Raw genomic sequence first — 19,783 nt, 5'->3', positions numbered from 1 at the left:
CCATGTGTCTTATCGGACCAACATCTTTTAAATTGGAATTCAAAAACAAAACAAATATTAGAAAACCTGCAAACTCATGGAAACTGAGCAATGTGCAATTGCACAACACCTGGGTCAAAGAAGAAATAAGGAAAGAACTTAAGGACTTTCTAATATTCAACGAGAATGAAGACACAACATACCCGAACTTATGGGACACCTTGAAAGCAGTGCTACAAGGGAAGTTCATTGCACTAAATGCCCATATGAAGAAAACAGAGCATAGTCACATAGGAAAATTAACAGCATAACTGAAAACCTTAGAACAGAGAGAAGCTAATTCACCCCGTAGGAGTAGACGCCAGGAAATAATCAACTTGAGGCGTAAAATCAACAAAGTAGAAACCAGGAAAGCAATACAAAAAAAAAAAAAAAAATAATCAATGCAACGAAGAGTTGGTTTTTTGAGAAAATCAACAAGATATATAAACCTTTATCCAAATCAACCAAAAAGCAGAGAGAGAACATGCAAATTAACAAAATCAGAATTGAAAAGGGAAATATAACAGCCACAGACACAGAGGAAATCCAGACAATTTTCATGTTATGCTTTGAAAAACTGTATTCCACAAAAATTGAAAATTCAAAGGAAATGGACAAATATCTGGATAACTATCACTTACCAAATTTAAATCAAGAACAGACAACAACATAAATAGACCTATAACCCTCAGTGAAATAGAAGCAGTCATCGAAAGCCTTCCAACCAAAAAAATTCCAGGGCCAGATGGATTCAATGCAGAATTCTACCAGACATTAAAGGAAGTCCTAATACCACTACTCCTTAAACTCTTTCATAAAATAGAAACAGAAGGTTCATTGCCAAACTCTTTTTATGAGGCCATAATAACCTTGGTACCCAAGTCTCACAAAGACACAACTAAGAAAGAAAACTACAGACCAATATCCCTGATGAACATCGATGCAAAAATAGTCAATAAAATACTGGCAAACCGAACTCAAGAATACATCAGAGAAATCATCCACCTTGACCAATTAGGCTTCATGCCTGGAATGCAGGGATGGTTTAACATACGATAATCTATCAGTGTGATCCACCATATAAACACACTGAAAAAGAAAAACCATATGATCATCTCCCTAGATGCTTTCAAAGCCTTCAATAAAATTCAACACCCTTTCATGATGAAGGTCTTGGAGAGGTCAGCGATAACAGGAACATACCTACACACAATAAGAGCAATATACAGCAAACCAACTGCCAACATCAATCTGAACGGAGAGAAACTTAAGCCAATTCCTCTAAAATCAGGAACAAGACAAGGCTGCCTTCTCTCTCCATATCCCTTCAATATCATACAGAAGTTCTAGCTAATGCTATAAGACAACAAAAGGAGATCAAAGGGATACAAATTTGAAAGGACGAAATCAAATGGTCTGTCTTTGCAGATGATATGATAGTTTACATAAGCGACCAAATAAACTCTACCAGGGAACTCCTACAGCTGATAAACACCTTCAGCAAACTAGCAGGATACAAGATAAACTCAAAAAAAGTCAGTAGCCCTTCTTTTTTCAGACGACAATGAGACAGAGAAAGAAATCAGAGAAACATCACCCTTTACAGTAGCCAGAAGCAACATAAAGTATATTGGTGTAACTCTTACCAAACATGTAAAAGACCTATATAATAAGAACTTTGTGGCTCTAAAGAAAGAAATTAAAGAAAACACCAGAAAAAGGAATGATCTCCCATGCTCTTGCATAGGTAGGATAAATATGGTAAAAATGGCAATATTGCCAAAAGCAATCTACAGATTCAATGCAATCCCCATTAAAATCCCACCACAATTCTTCACTGACCTTGAAAGGATAATAATCAACTTTTAATGGAAAAACAAAAGACCCAGGATAGCTAAAACAACCCTATACAATAAATGTACTTCAGGAGGCTTCACCATTCTTGACTTTATGCTCTACTACAGAGCTATTGTTCTGAAAACAACCTGGTGTTGGCATAAAAATAGACAGGTAAGACCAATGTAATCAAATTGAAAATCCTGATATTAACCCACACACCTATGTACACCTGATTTTAGACAAAACAGCTAAAATTATACAATGGGGCAAGGACAGCATCTTCAACAAATGGTGGTGGCACAATGGGATGATGGTGTGTTCAAAAACGCAGATAGAACCATGTGTGTCACCATGCACAAAACTCAAGTCCAAATGGATCAAAGACCTCAACATCAATCCAACCACACTGAGCCTCTTAGAAGAGAATGTAGGAGGTACCCTTGAACAAATTGGTATAGGAGACCGCTTCCTGAACATAACTACAGGTGCACAGACCCTGAGAGAACAATTAATAAATGGGACCTCTTCAAACTTAGAATATTCTCTTAGGCAAAGGACACAGTAGACAAGACCAAGCGTCAGCCCACAGACTGGGAAAAGATTTTCACCAATCCTATATCTGACAAAGGGCTGATCTCCAAAATATACAAAGAACTCAAGAATCTAGTCAACACAACAACAAATAACACCATTAAAATGGGGTATAGACCTGAAGAAAGAATTCTCAATAGAGGAAATCAAAAAGGGTGAAAGACACTTAAGAAAATGCTCCACATCCCTAGCTATCAGGGAAATGCAAATCAAAACATCTTTGAGATACCATCTTAATCCTGCCAGAATGGCTAAAATTAGAAACACCAATGATGACTCATGTTGGAGAGGATGTGGAGAAAGGGGAAAACTCCTCTACTGCTGGTGGGAGTGCAAACTCATACAGTCATTTTTGAGATCATTATGTCTGTTCCTAAGGAAAATGGGAATTAGTTTACCACAGGAAGCAGCATTCCCCCTCTTAGGCATATACCCAAAGGAGTCACATCCATAGAACAAAGACATCTGTTCACCTATGTTCATAGCAGCATTAGTTGTAATAGCAAGAACCTGGAAGCAACCTAGATGAACTCAACTGAAGAATGGATAATGAAGATGTGGCACATCTACACAGTGGAATACTACTGTGCAGAAAAAAAAAATACTGGTATCTTGAAATTTGCAGGCAAGCAGATGATACTTGAATAAACCATCCTGAATGAGGTAACCCAATCACAAAAAAGAGGAACACAGTATGTACTCACTCATATATGGATTTTAGTCCTAGAGCAAAGGAACACTTGTGTATAATTTACATCACTAGAGGAACTAGGATATAAGGTGTATTCTAAGAGATTCATATAAAGTCCCTCATAGTACTGGTAATGGACAAATCCCCCAGAACTCAGGGGTAGTGGGGGGGCAGCGAATGGAGAGAGAAGTAGGAGAAAATGAGGGGGAGGAAAGGAAAACATGTGCGATCAGGAAGATTTAGCCTGGTTAGGAATAGAAGACAGGAAAGAGCGAGAGACAGAGAAACAGAGAGAGAGAGAGAGAGAGAGAGAGAGAGAGAGAGAGAACATAAATGAGGGAGTCAATATTGGTTTGAAGATAAAATTGAACATAAAGAAAGGTCTAGAGAACTACAAGTCTGCTGCCAACTAACAATTTGTACTTCCGTGGAAAGGCTACCATAAATGCCCTTCCCAGAGAGTGAGATCAACAACTAACTTATCCATGGAGCCCTCAACTAATGCCTCTTGGAAATAGGAGCAAACATCCATACATAAACACTGAGCTGAAGTAGAACTCAGATGCAGAGGGAAAGGACAAGACCAGCCAGGCGAAACACATACAGACATCTTACCTGAACAAGGAGGAGCTAACAGCTACTAGACTGATAGCTGGGAAGTCAGCATGGGACTGACTCAGGCCCCCCTGAATATGGGTCTCAGCCATATTCTGAGCAGTATAAGGGACCTCAGATAGTGGAGACAGGATGTATCCCTGGTGCACAAAAGGACTTTGCGAACACATCCCCCATGGAGGGATAACTGCCTTAACCTAGAGACAGGAGAGAAGCCCTAGTCCCTACTTCACTTGACCTGTCAGATCTACATGACCCCTATTTATCACATTCCCCTACACGTGGAATTGGGTTGGGGGGATGGGAGGGTGGTTAGAGTGCATGTGAGAGGGCAGAGAGGGAAAAAGGGAGGGAAGTAGTGGAAAATGGTTTGAAGTTAAGTGTCTGTGATGTAAAACTGATACATAAATAAGGAAAAGATAATGTTTATGAAATTTGAGTAAAATATTTTGTGTTCTTCAACATTTTTAACTTAAAAAAAGAAGAAATTGTAGGACTATAAGGTCTTCTGCTCCTGAATACTTCTTTGACTCTATAAAATACATTTCTTCTACTTGTGTGCAAATGGGAACAGTAGTACTTACTTCAACCATTGCTAACATGGGTCATTGGTGGGGCATTGTATATATGCTATTTAGCTTGTATAATATATGTGGATATGCAGGCATTTCTATAGCATAAGAGAAGACATTAAATATCATCTATCTCATTAATCAATAACCCTGACCATTAAAGTAAATTATTGATTAAAATGGGAGTATCTTGATAGGTATGTGTTAACATTATTAATTGTTTTATTATTGTCCACAGTATAATTGCAAGAAAGAACAGTAACAAGAACCAAACAAAACAATGAAACAAAATGAAAACAACTGTAACCTATTGAGTACTTAAATGAAAGTCCCTTTACACAATGAAATCTTTTAACCCCCTACCCTGAAAAATATCTATAAAAGGTGCTAGAATTGTTCAGAAAGATAAGTTACTCTCCCTAGTATTAGAAATTGATGACAAAATTTGAACTACACTCAATTCAGGCTGATCCTTTCAATCCTCTTGTGATTTTAGTCAAATTTGCTCTCTGGGAAAAAAAATTAACAAAGAAACCCACTCAAAGCCAGCATCTAAATAAAAAAAAAAAAGTTGCTGCAGCAAAATGTGGTTAAAAGAAGTGGCTAAGATTCTTATAGCTTGTAAGTTTTCAATAAATTAACATGGAATATCTCCTTGGTAAAAGTGTTGCAGTTCTTGTCAGAAGCAGGCTTAGCAATAGAATTCACTTATAGAGTTGTTACTTCTAGTCTTAGTAAGTGCAGATTGCATTATCCAGAATCTTGAGCATTTCATGCCTTCAACTTATGGTAAGTTCTTCAAAATGTCATAATAATAGGGGTAAAATTAGAACTCCTGTTATGAGTCAGTATGTTTCTCCATTTTCTATATACATTAATTTCATTGAGTCCTCTAATAAACTTCCAAAGTTGATGCCATTATTACCCTTTGTTTCAGTTCATTATTAGTTTTGAGTGCAACTTCTGCTTGAAGTTACAGATTTTAATAAGTATGAGGTTCTGGATCACAAACTAGGTGATGGGGAATGTCCTTCTGTGTATATGTTTCTCTTTAATAAAACAGTTTGACCAATAGAGGCAGGACAGTAGGCAAAACTAGGAGACAGGGAGAATTCTGGGAAATGTAGGCAGAGTGATACCATGTAGATGTCAAAGAGTAACAGGTCCAGGCATTCTCCAGTAAGCCAAGAACATGTGTAAATACATAGATTTATAAAAATGGGTTAAGAATTAAGACAGAGTTACCCAATAAGAAGCCCTAGCCATCAGCCAACATATTTATAATTAATATAGCATCCCTGTCATTATTTGGGGCTGAAGTGTCTGAGGGGACATGGTGAGACAAAAACCTCCAGTAACACCTTGCAATCTGGCTCCAGCATCCAAGCACCACAGCTTTATATTGTTACTTTCTGAGAGGCACATTCAGTCTTTCTTCATTTTTCTTCATTAAGATTTTCTGACATAAGTATGAAGTTTTGCTACCAGCTCAGCTCACCAATTCTGGAAACTTGTCCGCATATTATATACTGTGAATCATGCCTCTCAGAAAACATTAAATTCAGCTCACGACTTAGATTTCTTTTTGAGAAATCTTGCTTAGCTTTTCTGCGGCTTCTCCCAGGCCTTACAAAGCACTTACCCCAGATTCCCTTTTTGACAGAGAAGTTATTAATGTAGAAGCTGAGCAAACCTTGGAGCATGAATAGTCATCCGTTCTATCAGACTAATCAGCCAAATGCAACATTGGTTCAGTTGTCAACCTGGAGTCACCATGATTTTAAGGTAATTGGTGGTGTTGTCACCTCAGACACAATAGAAAAAAGAGGTGGTTTCTGGGTAAGATAAAATAAGACATATTACCACTCAAGGATGTAGACAGACAATAATAATTAAATGAAAGAAATCTTGAAATAACATTTTCATCTCAAGTTTTAACAAGCCCTGTTGGAATGGACAGTATGTATGAGAAAATTATTCTTGCTCATTAAAATATTGAAAGGAATTACTGGAGTTATAAAAAATAAAGTCCCATTATTTTCACAGAATTAGTTCAATTTTTAAGTTTAAATCTAAGTATTTTTAAAACTGTATCACTACCAATCTGTTTTCTTATTTCCTTCTTTTGCCTGGCAATGCTCTAGAAAATAATGGCCTCACTATCATCATTTTGTTTTAAATAAGGAAAAAAATGAACTACTTCTTATCATATATTGTAATAGGCAATACATTCACAATTTTAGTAATACATTCAGAAGAGAAAGATTCAATATTTGCATAAGATACTAAAAGGCAATTCCATGTTAATTTATCTAGTTATATTAGGAAATGGGACACAATGTGAGTTAGATAATTACAGGACTATTTAATTGAGGTTTCTTTTAAAAAGAGACCATATTATTTTCAAAATGGCTAGAGTATTATGAAAATTCCCCAATCTATTAAGCATCTATTTCAAAGCCTGCAAGTAGGGAAAAAGAAACATGGATAAAAGTTTAGTTGGCTTTTGTTTCTTCATTTGCCAGTATATATTATTTTTTGTATGTGCCTAAATGGATAAGATTTTGTATAAGTGTACTGTGGTAGAGTGTGTATGCATGTGTGTTCATAGATGTTAAGGCTGGAAAGAAACCTCAGGCACATTCCTTAGAAACCATAAGCCTCATTATTTTCATTCAGGGTCACTAATTGGCTTGGAATTTACTGAGTAGCCTAGACACATTACTGGAAAATTCTGAACTCCTGTCTCCACTGCCAGTGCAATAGTTGTATGCATGAACTATTGGCATACTTGACATTGCATTCCTGGAATTGAACTCAGGGACTCATGCTCACAGGGTAAGCACATTACTGCTTGAATTATTTCACATGTATTTATTTATCCCATAAAGAAATTTATTTCAGTTTTGAGAAACATCATAGTCTATAGTACAGGCTGGTCTAGACCTCACTATTAGCCCCAAGTACTTTCAACCCTATAGTTATCATATTGCTTCAAATTTTCTAAGCACTGGCTAATAGGCATTGGCAACATGGAAATGATTTCATTGCTTTTACAAATCCCAGTATGGAAACACATATTCATATAGCTTCCAACACACACACACACACACACACACACACACACACACACACACACACACACAGAGAGAGAGAGAGAGAGAGAGAGAGAGAGAGAGAGAGAGAGAGAGAGAGAGAGAGAGAGAGAGAGAGAGAGAGAGAGAGAGAGAGAGAGAATCTTCTGTCGATGCCTCAGAACCTCAAGATTATAAGAGGAAGCAATTCAGGTTTACTAGATGCCTTTGTGACTGCAGATAAATGGAATGGAAAGATTGTCAGGGCAGCAGATAGAAACACCTAATCAGGTAGGGTGGTGGTGGCACACACCTTTAATCCCAGCACTCAGGAGACAGAAGCAGGTGGATCTTTGTGAGTTTGAGATCAGCCTGCTCTACTTGATCTACAAGAGCTAGTTCCAGGTCAGCCTCCAAAACCACAGAGAGACCCTCTCTTGGAAAAAAGGAAAAAAAAAAGAAGAAGAAAAACACCTAGTCAGAAATGAATTATCATCTCATTTTTACATATAAAAATACAATTTTTCTTTTCAACATTAAAACTAGGAATAATATAGAAAATGATCCCTAACTCTTCTTCAAAAGACACTATTTTTTAAAAATTGAGCTATGATATTTTTTATTATAGTAAAAGGTTGGTATAGAATTCTATGGTTGATGTATTCTGTTACAGTATATGTATTCTTTTACAGTATATGGTCTCTGGTATAACAATTCCCTCACACAATAAATCTTTATGACTGAGAAAGTGACATGTTCTTTCCTAAATAAACTTTTTCCTAAGAGATATTCTTCAGGAAGAAGAGCAACTTTAGAATCCTTCAGTCTTGTGGTCTATTTTAAGTTTATAGCATAATGAAACAAATTCTTTAATTCTTACAAGATAGTACAAGCATCCATACTCTCCGAGTACTGATCTTGCTCTGTGGTAACAACTACTTCCTCTTTTGTCTGTGAATCGAATTCTCATCACAGTTATGTCACCATTTATCGAAGGCTGTGGCTTTTCACAGTAGCTGCTGTAACAGGTCTCTAAATGTGGAAGGATGAGACCTTAATCTACTCTGAGCGCTGTAACGAATGAGAGATGAAACCAAATGTCCTTTCTGTAGGCCAAAGCATCGTATAAAGTAGTGAGGTAATAACAAAGCAACCTAAGCTCACCTTATCACAAAGTCAAAGAAATCTGAGACCAAATATCAGAGAAGCTGAGGCCGTGGCAAAGTAGGGAATCTACTGTTATTTAAGTCCAGTGTCATTTTCAGAAACGTTCATTGTAGAGCATATCAACCCTGATTCTATTGACATTTTAGCTAGCTAATCCTTTGATGTAGGGTCTGCTGTGTGCCGTGGAATGTTCAGCAGCAGTGTCTGAAACCCATACCCACTAGATGTCAGTAATCCTCCCACACTTCCTATTACAAACTGCAGGTCCCCAGGTATTGCCATATGCCCCTGAAAGCAAAGCTGCCTATTAAAATATGTGTGTAGTGTTTCACCTGTAACTATTTATTGGATGAGCAAATTAACAACAAGTGAAAAGAATCAAATTTCTTGGTACACAGTTTACCTCTGAACAAATAATTCTTCTGTCCAAATTCTAAGTGTGACAGCAAAAAATATGTAAGATCAGTACCAAGGCTTACCTTGGAAATGCAGCCATTCTGAGGTATGTGTTTTCTGAATGAAGAGAGCATTCACAAGTTCTATCTTGACCTAAGTTATTTTACATTTGTCTATGTTTTCAATTAATACTCATTAAACAAGCAAATAACAACAAAAGCCTTAATTCCCAAATTCCCAAGTAGGGAAATGAAATTAAAAAAAAAAAAAAACCTAACTAACCAACCAAACAAACAAACAAAAAACAAAAAAAGGGAAAGTTTTAATCAAAGAAGCATGTGGAATTTTTCCATCCAAATAAATATTTTACAAGAATCTGTATTCTATATTGACAGCAATGAACACTGAAGCCCTGTGTGTGCTGGAAAGACACAAGTGTGAGATATTATGAGTCCAGGTCCCAGGCTCCACTAGAAAGGACAACAATGGTCACGATGTGTTTATGCAAACTTGCAGTTCAAGTTGCCCTTCCTTTCCAAACACCCTTAAATTCTGTTTACTCTTACTGAACCCTTAGTGGTATATGTTCTTTAAAAGGTACAACATAAAGTTTGTGAACAAGTTAAGTTAAAAAAGAAACATCAAGTTCTGAGAAGGCAGCAAACTTCATGAAGAACAGAGATGAAGTGAAAAATCCATCTCTGCACTTAAGGATGATATTGTAGCCCTCTTTCTCCCAATGTAGCTTTTAGTTTACAGTTGCTTAAGAGAAAGTAGGGTGAGTCAGATATGGGAAGAGCCAGGATGCTATTAGTCATTAAACAATGAGACTTTAGCTAAGGTACTTGTTTTAATTTACATCCTTATATATAGCATTAGGATAAAAATAGCACTGTATTCACACCAGAGAAATCTAGTGTTCAGAAGTTCAAGTTCATATAAAATAGTTTTACCTTTTACTCAAGGGTCAATCTCGGCTTCCATTTGTTTACTTAGTTTTATTTTTTTCTTCCTGTTTTAGTCCTCCTGAGGATTCTGTTGAAACTTTGAATAATGTGAAATTCAGTTGGGAAGGATGTGACTATACGAGGAAAGGAAGCCTTGTTATCAGCAGCCTGGAAGAAGTTAGTCATGGTCCCCTCTGCTGGTGTGGCTCACAAAAGCACACTACCCACTACACTTGAGGTGACATGGAGGAAGAGGAGACTGTTGCAAGACCTTATTCTTAGTGATTCCTGGTTGGAAAGATAATTAAGCGTATTTTATTTGAAGCAAGCCTGAATACCTATCAAAGAAGACATAGCTAATGTTCTTCCCACCTGGTAACTATCTTTCACTGTTTTCGGCTTTCTTACCTTGGTGTTATTTGTTCTATCAGTCTCTTCATTGGTATAACTAATAGCACATACTTCCTAGGGATGAAGACTTATGTTCTGCACATAATGCTATGAATAAACTCATAGTATCCTAGTATTATTTTCTCATTCTCTGGGAGTTTAGCTTTGTAAGAGATGCAATATAATTGACTTTATATCCATTTTACAAACATGGCTTCTAGGACAGGCTGATGCTGTGGAGACTTATTTATTTTTTTTAAAGTATAATGAAGAAGGTTTCATACATGAAGGACATACAGACTTACCTTCTAGTAAGCACTTTTCCGTACCGTCTCTGCCGAAATGTACTTGAATATCCAATAAAGAAAAATCTGAGGATCCAAAGTGAAGCATATGAAAACAACTTCCAAGTGATGCTTGCCACAATGTAGAGAGCAAATAATCTTCAATGGACAAAGTGTCTGAGGGCTCGTGTAGTCTAGTGATGACCCCTAACACCATTGGTTATGTAGGTGGAATGTTTCAGACATGTCTGGAATTTATTTGTTCACAGAACAGTTTTATATAAGTTCATCATTTTTTCCTCCCAAAATTAAATAAAACCTTTCAGGACTTGGGTATTTGAAAGATACTAAAATTGTCACAATAGGCTTCATTTGCTACAATTCTATATTGCAGCTTTCAAAAGTAATGAAAAATTCATGCTTCATGCCTACTTTTTAAAACTGTTCCATGGATTTTTTTTTTCAGGATGGTAGCTTTGCATTTTATTTTGATCCCAAAGATTTCTCATCAGCAGCTCCTAGTAGTTATTTCTGGTTCCTGGGCCGTGTTCTGTATCTACTCTTTCACATCTTTTTGTTGGCAAGTGACAGTCATCTCTTTTCATTATTTTCTCAATTTGTCTTCTGTTCCATGGGAACCAAACACTGGGAGGAAATTAAAGAAAGTTTCCAAGGCCTTATACTGGCTATTTTGGGATTAAGGACAGAACCTATGGACTCAATAATTAGTCTCATGAACTGATTATGTGCAACTGATGGGTCTGTGAGGTAGTTCAGCAGGTAAAGATGAACAAGACACATGTGGTAGAAGGAGAGAACAAACCCATGTAAGTTGTCCAGTTACATATATCTATATGGTCTTTGAGCCAACTCTGCCATTTCTGTTTTATATTGTCCTACTTAGGCATTAGCTGATAATCGCCAAAATTGTAGCTGTAAATGGAGTTCTTAGTTGGTCAAAATCATGAAAATGTGGAGTCAGATATAAAGGAAAATTCTGAGATCAGAGAGAAGAAGGAGCAAACCAAAGCCCGGTTTGACCCCTTCCCCCTCTCTGCAGCTGGATTCCAGGAGATCGGCTCAGTGTTCAGCTGTGAGTATCTGATTCTGCTTCCATCAGCTACTAGATGAGAGATCTAGGATGGAATGTAAGGAAGTTATCAATCTCATTATCAGGGAAGGGCATTGAAGGTAGCTTCACCGCTATTGCTTAGGTTGTTAGATGGAGTCATCCTTGTAGGTCTCTGAATATTTCCCTAGTGTGAGATTTCTCTTTAAACTTATAATGGCCCCCTCTATTATGGTATCTTCTTTCTTTTTTTCTATTTTTTTTCCAACTCAATTTTACTGTTCCCTCATGTTCTCCCCTCCTCTTCTCACCCTCTTTTTTCTCCTAAATTCTGCACCCCCAACTGCTCTCAATTTGCTCAGGAGATCTTGTCCCTTTCCTCTTTGGTGACAGGCCATGCATGTCTCTCTCTCAGGGTTCTCCTTGTATCCAGTTTCTCTCGAGGTGCGTATTACAGGCTAGTGATCCTTTGCTCTATGTCTAAAATCTAAATATGAGTGAGTACATACCATGTTTGTCTTTTCTTGTGACTGGGTTACCTCACTCAGAATGGTTTCTTCTAGTTCCATCCAATGTGTTCGAATTTCAAGATTCCATTTTTTTCCCACTGAGTGGTACTCTATTGTATAAATGTACCACATTTTCTTTATCTATTCTTCAGTTGAGGGACATCTAGGTTGCTTCTAAGTTCTGGCTACTACAAATAATGCTGCTATGAACAGAAGTCTTTGTTACATGAATGTGCATTTTTTGGGTACATACCTAAGAATGGAATTGCTAGATCTTGAGATAGACTTATTCCCATTTTTCTGATGAACCAAAATACTGAATTCCAAAGTGGCTGTATGATTTTGCACTCCCATCAGCAGTGGAGGATTGTTTCCCTTTTTCCATATTCTTTCCAGCATAAACTTTTGTGTTGGTTTTGATTTTAGCCATTCTGACAGGAGTAAGTTGGTATTCCAGAGTTGTTTTGATTTGCATTTCCCTGATGGCTAAGGATGTTGAGAACTTTCTTAAATATCTTTCAGCCATTTCGGATTCCTCTATTGAGAATTTTCTATTTAGTTCTGTACCTGACTTTTAAATTGGATTAGCTGTTGTTTTAGTTTGTAGGTTCTTGAATTCTTTGTGTATTTTGGAGATCATCCCTTTGTCAGGTTTGGGGTTGGTGAAGATCTTTTTGTATTTTGTGGGCTGCCATTTTGTTTGTTGACTATGTCCTTTGCCTTACAGAAGTTTTTCAATTTCAGGAGATCCCATTTTTTATTTGTCAATCTCAGTGTCTGTGCTACTGGTGTTATATTCAAGAAGCAGTCTCCTGTACCACTTATTCCAGGGTATCTCGTGCTTTCTCTTCTAAGAGGTTCAGTGTGGCAGTGTTTATGTTGAGGTCCTTGGTCCATTTAGACTTAAGTTTTGTCTATCTGCAGTCTTCTACATACTAGCATCCAGTTGTACCAGCACCATTAGTTTAAGATGCTTTCTTTTTTCCATTTTATAATTTTAGCTGTTTTGTCAAAAATCAGGTGTCCATAGGTGTGTGGGCTAATATCAGGGTTTTCAATTTGATTCCATTTGTCTACCTGTCTATTTTTGTGGCAATACCAAGCTGTTTTTAGGACTATAGCTCTATAGTATTGCTTGAAGTCAGGGATGGGATGCCTCTGGAAGTCCCTTTATTGTACAGGGTTTTTTTTTTTTTTTTTTTTTTTTTTGCTATTCTGGGTCTCCATATAAAGTTGAGTATTGTTCTTTGAAGGTATATGAAGAATTGTGCTGCAGTTTTGATGGGTATTGCACTTATAGACAGTATCAACATAGTAAAAATGGCAATCTTTCCCAAAGCAGTGTCTGTTCTTTTAAATTAATCAATTGAAAAGCTGAAAATTCTATCCCAGGTCATAGAACAATCCAAGAGTAATACAGGCAGGGAATTTAGGTGTGCAAGCTCATGGATTCTCTGTGAGATGCCCCAGTCTTACTTAATACAGCTGTGAGAGCTTGAAAAGGCCAAAACTTTCTATGGCAATAAAATAGATTTGACTATGCCTAGAGTTTGCAAAGCAAGTATGAAGACACTTAGAAAAATAGGTGTTGGAGAAAATTCATCACTATTGGGAGAAGATAAAATGTTTTAGTCTCAGATATTCCTCCTTTTTTCCTTATGTAATACTCACAGTATCTTGATGGATTTTTTAATATTAAAAACCAAGTAGTCTTACATGTGTATCTACCTAAACATGAGCATGTCTGTGTGTAGATGTGCCCATACCATAATGCCTTTGAAATACAAAACTCATTTTCTTCATTCTCAGTAATTTGTAACTAGTATTTCACTTTCATAAAAGTTTTCTATCTTTGTTTTCAATAAGTAGTGTTTCTAATTTTATATCCCCCCTCCCACCCCGCTTCATGTCATTACTCTGAACTAACAGACAGCCTACATATTTCTAAGCCTTTGGCTCTACTTACCTATGAGATAAACTTTTACATACTTGGAGTATTGTGGTCCGCTTTCCTTTGATTACTGCATTGTCCTGTCACTATTGAAGATAATAACTCTAAAGATCCATCAGTTTCTGGCTCACACTCTAGGAATCTTCTTTATGACCAACCAAACTGTTTATAAAATTTCATCAAGACTCTAATTAATTCTCGTTTCAGTTAATTTCAGAGCATCAACTCTAATAATCCTTAACCTTAAAATGTCAAATAAATTTTACATGTGAGAAAGACTGTTCAGGGAGTGCTTAAGAACACTTGCTGTGCTTGTGTGTTGATATGTTACTTATGATTTATTAAAGCTTGTCTGAGGATTCAGAAAGCAAAGTCAACCTCAAGCTACAGAGATCAGACAGTGGTGGTACACACCTTTTATCCTAGGACTCAGGAGGAGATGAAGGCAGATGGATGTCTCTGAGTTTAAGGCCACCCAGGGCTACACAAGAGTTTGAATCAGTCTAAATGAGTAAAAGAGTTCACACATTTAATTTCAGCACTAGGGCAGTATAAAAGATAGGAGCAGAGTCTTCAGTAGTTAGTTTCAGGATTCTCTAGACACCTTAAGGATAGCATAGCATTCTGGGATTGCAGTCTGAGGTTTGGTGGTGTCAGAATGGTCTTTCAGTCTGTGGAAGAGGTAAGAGCTAGTGTCTGGCTACTTTGCTTTTCTGATCTTCAGTTTGAAGCTTGAACACCAATATCAGTCTCTGGGTCTTTTGTTTTTGTGCCACACACTTTCAGAGAGTTGGATTTGAAACCCAGTATACACATTGTAGCCTACAATTATCTGTAACTACAGTTTCATGGTATATAATAACTTCTTTTGTATTGAGGGCTGTAGAGATAGATGACTCAGCATTTAAGGCTAAGGCTCACAACAAAATATAAGTTTAATTTGATGAGTCTGTGGTATTTATATATAAACAAATTTCAACTGTATAATTCTCTACATGAGGTCATTTTAACTGTCTTTGCAACTAGCAAGTGTTCTAATTGACTAAGGTGTTTATCTCTGTCTGAATTAAAACCTGAAGAGTGGTTCAACTTTCTTTTCCATAACATATTTCTGGTATGTATATTATTCTACTAATATTTTATTATATAATATATAAACATGGAGTCTGCAGATTGCGGCATTACTAATTATATTTATCTAATGACTATCAGGATGAAGAATGCTGTGGGCATAAAATGGAAAATATAACTATGTCCATGTCCCTTTCCTCCTTAAAAGAATGTGGTCTTCACCAAATAATTGAAGTATATTTTTGACTCCCCTCAGGGAACCAGGCAGGCTGACTGCACATTGTTATTGCTCTCTCTGTTCCTCCAGTCTCACTCCAAGCTCTACAAAAGATATCTGCATTAGCCTTCTCTGTCTCCTGCCACCATCTTCTGCAATCTACCAGCTCTTCTTCTCCTAAACGAGCTCCTAACACTTGTTGATTTATCTCAGCCCCACCCCAATCCTGCTAACCAAAAGGCCACTCATGCTAAAGAAGATAGGCTACCTGTACATATTTCCCTTGCATTCTGTTCCTTGAGACCCAATACCCCAGTCTCATTCTAATTGCAATAGCAAACCCTCTGAGGTGATATTTCTTCACTACCTACCCTCTTTCCAAGGACAGTAAATAATCAGATGTTGGTTGAATATTTTGCTCTCCTCCCTCCCATAGAATCACTCGTAATCCTATCCTAAACCCTAAGTGTCAGCTCTCAACAACCCAAAACTCATTTCACCTAGAACCCTAGTACCCAGACCTATCAAGTTCACAGACAATTTCCTAACAGTCTACAAATAACCATCACACTCTCATAAAATCAAAACAGGAAACAGAAACCAAAGAACAAAATACTTACCTGAACAAAAACAAAGTAAACAAAAAAAACAAACAAACAAAAAACCCATAAACAACAACAAAATACAAAACCCCCAGAAATATGCACATAGACCTGTAATCATCCTAATTCCAGATTCCTAAAAACCAGCATAATAATACAATGAATAACAGTCAAGGAAATGTGTCTCTTATACAGCCAGAATCCCTATCCTCATAAGCAGAAGCACATGACAGAAGCATAAATAAAAGACCTTAAAACTGCCCATATGAAGATTTTAGAGCTCATTAAAGAGGACATGAATAAATCCTTTTTTTCTTAATTCAGGAAAATACAAAGGAACAAAAGGAAATGAATAAAAACTCAAATAGCAAACAACTAAATCCCTAAAATAAATCCAGGGATAACATAAAAAAGGACAAAGAGGCTAAACTTTCCACCACTCAGGGAAGAGATGTGCATGGATCCCTGTCTCCTACCCAACTTCTGCTTGCCCTCTTTGGGATTGCCTGGCCCTGGGATTGTGGGCAGGCCCACTTATTTCCTACAGATCAAGTAATTTAGAGTCTACTGACATAGAGGTGCTAGCCCTGCTTCAACCAACTGGGAGAGGGAGACTCACTACCTGCCTGCACCATTGTGAGACCCATCAGAGTAGTAGACCTGCTTGTACCCACCAGAACAGAGTTTTGGATCCATACCTACCAGTAGAGGAAGAGACCCCAATGCATCCACTGGAAAAAGGGTAAGAAGATGATAACATAAGAGCATATTCAAAAGCAGAGAAACCAATATGAAGACACCAGAGTCTAGGGACTCCACACCAGCAAAACCTAGACATCCAAACACAAACAAAGCAGAAAGGAATGACCTTTAAAACAACTTCATGAAAATGATAGAGACACTAAAAAAGAAATGAGAAAATCCTTTAAACAAATGGAAGAAAATACAACCCAAAAATTGCAAGAAATAATACAAACAGTGCAAGGTTTAAAAGCTGAAATGAGACAAAAAATAAAATATAATAAAAACAATGTTGGAATGTTGGAAATAGAAAAGCTGTGTAAATGATCAGCAACTACAGATACAAGCATAACCAACAGAATGCATGAGATGGAAGAGAGAATCTCAGGAGTTGAAGATACACTAGTAGAATCAGATTCATAGATTCGTGGACCAAAGAAAATGTTAAGTCCAACAAATCCCTTGTAAAAAGGCCAAATCTATGAATAATTAGTATAGAAGAAGCTGAAGAAACACAAATCAAAGGTGCAGAAAATATATTCAACAAAATCATAGAAGAAAACTTTTGCAACCTAAGGAAAGTCATACCAATGAAAGAACAAGAAGATTACAGAACAACAAGTAGAGTGGACCACAAAAAATTTCTTGCCACATAATAATTAAAAATTAAACAGAATAAAGAAAGAATATTAAGAGCAGCACAGGAATATTGCCAAGCAATATATAAAGGCAAACCTATCAGAATTATACGTGACTTCTCTATGGACACGCTGAAAGCCAGAAGGTCCTGGATAGATATACAGCTAACACTAAGAGATGATGGATGTCAGCCCAGACTACTGTATCCAGCAAAGTTTTCAATTGCTATAGATGAAGAAAACAAGATATTCCCTGATAGAACCAGATTTACATAATACATATCCACTCTTCCAGCCCTACAGAAAATACTGGAAGGAAAAGTCCAATCTAAGGAAGTTAAATACACTTAAAAAATAGGAAATAGATAATTCCATTTTACCAAATACCAAAAGAGAAAGGAGATTATATCTATACACAACACCACTAATCCAAAACAAGGAAGGATTAACAATCAATGGTCCTCAATTTCCATCAATAGTAATGGAATTAACCCCCTATAAAAGACAAAGGCTAACCGAATGTATACAAAGACAGAATCTATCCTTCTGCTGCATATAAGAAATACACCTCCACTTCAAACACAGATGTTACCTCAGAGATAATTGTTAGGAAATTTTTTTCAATCAAATGGACTCAAGCAACAAGCTTGTGTAGCTATACTAATATCTAACAAATTAGACTTCAATTTAAAATCAATCAAAAGAGATGAAGAAGGTTGTTTCATATTCATCACAAGAGAAATACAACAGTACAAAGTCTCAATTATAAACATCTAAGCCCCAAATACAAATGCGCCCACAATCACGAATAAAACATTACTAAAATTCAAATCTCACATAAAACCTATCACATTTATAGTGGGAGATTTACTTCAAAATCCCACTCTCACCATTAGACAACACCACCACACAGAAACTTAACAAACAAAGAACTAATAGAAGTTATGACTTAAATAGGTTTAACAGACATCTATAGAACACCCCACCCCATCCAATCACAATACAATATACCTTCTTCTCAGCAGCACATGGAACTTTCTCTAAAATTGACTACATACTCCACAATGCAGCAAAACTCAACAGATTAAAAAAAATTAACAGCACAACTGAAAGCGCTAGAACAAAAAGAAGCAAACTCACTTCAGAGGAGTAGATGAAGGGAAATAATCAAATTGAGGACTAAAGTCAATAAAGTAGGAACTAGCAAAACAACACAAAAAATCAATGTAACAAATAGTCGGTTCTTTGAGAAAATCAACAAGTAGATAAACCTTTATCCAAACTAACCAAGAGGCAGAGAGAGAACATGCAAATTAGACAACTCAGAAATGAAAAGGGGGATTAACAACAGACATTGAGGAAATCTAGAGAATCTTCAAATCATACATTGAAAACCTGTACTCCACAAAATTCTACTATTTAATGAAAATGTACAGTTTTCTAGATAGATATCACTTACCAAATTTAAATCAAGATCAGCTGAGCAATCTAAATAGACCTATATCCATTAATGAAATAGAAGCAGTCATCAAAAGTCTCCCAACCAAAATAAATTAAAAAAAAAAACCAGGTCCTGTTGGTTATAGTGTAGAATTATAACACTAATTCAAAGAGCTAATACCAATACTCCTCAAATTGTTCCACACAATAGAAGCAGAAGGTTCACTGCCAAACTCTTTTTACAAGGCTACAATTAACTTGGTACCCAAGCCACATAAAGACACAACTAAGAAAGAGTACTAATGATCAATATCCCTCATGAACATTAATGCAAAAATATTCAATAAAATACTAGCAAATCAAATCCAAGAACACATCAGAGAAATCATCCACCATGACTAAGCAGGCTTCATCCCAGTGATGGTCCAACATATGAAAATCTATCCATGTATGAACAAACAGAAAAAGAAAAAGCCCATGGTCCAGATGCTGAAAAAGCCTTTGAAACAATCCAGCTGCTCCTTATGATAAAGGTCTTGGAGAAATCAGGGATAACAGGAACACACGTAAAGTTAATAAAAACAATATACAGGAAATCAACAGCCAACATCAGACTTAATGGAAAGAAACTGAGTGTGATTCCTCTAAAATCAGGAACAAGACAAGGCATGCACTCTCTCCATATCTCTTCAATATTGTACTTGAAGTTCTACCTAGAGTAATGAGAAAACAAAAGGAGATCAAGGGGATACAAATTGGAAAGGAAAAAGCCAAACTCTCACTATTTGCAGATGACCGTTTACATAAGTGACTGGAAAAGCTCTACCTGGGAACTCCTACAGCTGATAAATACCTTCAGCAAAGTGGCAGAATACAAGATTAACTCAAAAACACAAGTAGCCCTACTATATACAGATGAATAATATACTGACAAAGAAATCAGAGAAACATCCCCCTT

This window comes from Phodopus roborovskii, unplaced genomic scaffold (genome assembly GCF_943737965.1).
Source record: "Phodopus roborovskii unplaced genomic scaffold, PHOROB, whole genome shotgun sequence".
NCBI lineage: Eukaryota > Metazoa > Chordata > Mammalia > Rodentia > Cricetidae > Phodopus > Phodopus roborovskii.
The sequence above is the reverse complement of the archived record's forward strand: the minus strand, read 5'-3'. Positions refer to the sequence as shown.